Below are 2409 nucleotides of genomic sequence, written 5' to 3'. Positions count from 1 at the left end.
AGATTTTCTAGGCTTTCAACAGGGAAGATAAGATATTGTTACTGGGCTAGGATGCTCATTTGGGAGGGCTCCGGTCAAATGGATTTAGGAAAGCTTCCACGTGACATCCTCAAGTTAGTCTTCTGCTTTCACTGTCTTCTCGAAAGCTAAAGGTCGTTCACCTAGGATCTGAAAGAGACTAAGCTTAGCCTTGACCTTGGCACATTACCTTCTAATCCGCCTGCTTGGGAATTAGATTCAATAAAGAGGACTAGCTGTGAGCTTTGAGGAAAGCCTGTAAGTTCTCTTTCCACTTCCCCTAGATTCCCTTCTCTTCCTGGGGAGAGTAACTAAGTAATGCCAGTCTATTAGGTGATCTGGAAGATAAAGATAAAGTGCTAATCTAATAAAAACTATTCTCTTATACGCATGGTCTTGTTCAGCTGTCTTTCTCCTTGCCTTGGATGGATTGGTCTTCATAGCCCTACCAGAGTACGGGATTACCGGTCGAATAAGCAGTTTTTCCTGCTTAGCACTTGCTATAGAAGAAGCAGCAGTTAGCTCTAACGGGACTGAAGTCACTTCAGGGGTTAGCTTTGCAAATGTTGAACCATCCGTGGTGGTTAAGCCTTTGTGGCTAGCTCAGGTTCATTTGACCGAAGAAAAAACTGGCATTTCCTAGGGTGTCTAGAAAGGGATGGAGCTTTAACTGTTAAAGAGGTGCCTAGCGCTTTCATATTGATGAAATAGGAAGCTTCTGAGCTCACCCTCGGTCTCCGTAAGGTTGGACGTTTTCCTTCTTTCTCCCGAAGTAGCGATTCCTGATCTCTTTTCTCTTGGTTGAGCTCTCTTGGGATATCATCCTGAGTGAACGAGCTTAGGTATAGCCGCCTCAGGAACCAAGGAGGACGGACCTTTCTTTGGAAGCGAGGAAGATGGGTACCCTTATCCTTATATCCTTAATATAATATATATATATAATAGCAATCCACCTAGTTAACACTAAGAGGTGCGTAGTGCTTTTAACAGGAGATAACTTTCAGAAAGATGTGATGTTGGTGGATCAGGATCCATTTCCTGATACCATGCCGGTGAACATGTTGACTCCGAAGTTCAAATTGGTATTGGACACGTCATCTGAAGAGCCGCAAAAAGCTAGTGCTCGTAACAGATTGAGCAAGTCCAAGGAGCCAATATATGGAGCTTCTGATAGTCCAGTACAAAGTACTCGCTGCCACGCTGAATTCCAAGGGAGTGAACGGAGCCAGCAAACCCCTACGCTTCTTCCGAAAAGGGTTCCGGCTTTAGTCTTTTTTTTCCGAGAGATCGTGTTGTTGCTATTGTCCGCCATAAGAACAGGGCGAAGTCAAAGGCGAGCCTCCAGAGGGCCGACTCTATCTATACTCTTTGGACGGAGAGTTCCTTCCGCAGCTTGGCCTCACCTTACCTGGAGGAATTCCTTTGATCTTCGAGCCGATTCTCACGTTTAGGTTGGTTTCAGATCGAGCTATTAAAGCACCTGACGGAACGGAACCGAAAATCTAGTAGAGGAAAAGGCAGGAGCAGGTTTTTAGTCCCAAGTAACAGATTCAACCCCAATTGGCTTGATTTTGTCACCCACACCTGTAAAAATTGTTTTTTGTTGGCATGTCTCCCTAGAGTACGATGTACCTTCACCTTCAGATCGAAGTCCTTTACTAACGCATTTCTATTCCTCTGCTTGAACGGAGCTTCTGTTATGGCTAAAGAAAGAAAGTGCTAAAGCCCAATCGAAGTGGTAATCGCACATCTTCCACTTGAACTACTAGAACATAATATTCATCTTCCACTTCATTCTCCATCGCCTGTCTTCCATTCCTTTGATTGACATAGGTCACCAGCGATCTAATTCAAAGGAGAATGCTTTGGTAGAATTTATTTTGTGTGAAATCAGCAATTATCTTCTTTCTATCCCACTTGGGAGAAACTTTTAATATCTATTTACTAGTGAGCAATGAACACTAACTTCAACTCGAAGCATTTGAGTTGAGAAAAGAAGTTCCAACTTCTAAGCCAATCGATGCAACAAAGAGTACGTTTTGAGCCTAAGGTTGCTGAATTTCCATTGCTTAGCATCTCGGGTTCGCTTTGGTCATTGAATCCGCCCGGTCCTTTTTGGTTGAGTTTTCTCGTTACGGAAGGATATCCCGTGGTACCGTTGAATTGAGGAAGGCTCTCGCCTAGAACGTGAAAAGTGGCTATGCGTTGTTTCGTAGTAGTTCTTGACCCCTTCCCTTGCTTCAGGTTCAGGATAGTTCTATAATTTCGTTATGGTAGTGAGTTCGTTATAAAAGGATATCTGTCGACTACAAGGATCAATGAGAAAATTCACTTCTTTTAGAACGGGATTAGTGCGAAGATCAGTCTTGATCCCCTCGCGCTAAAGCAATT

The sequence above is a fragment of the Durio zibethinus genome, unplaced genomic scaffold (genome assembly GCF_047325235.1).
Source record: "Durio zibethinus cultivar Kanyao isolate XHJ-2024 unplaced genomic scaffold, ASM4732523v1 HiC_scaffold_30, whole genome shotgun sequence".
Lineage (NCBI taxonomy): Eukaryota > Viridiplantae > Streptophyta > Magnoliopsida > Malvales > Malvaceae > Durio > Durio zibethinus.
The sequence above is the reverse complement of the archived record's forward strand: the minus strand, read 5'-3'. Positions refer to the sequence as shown.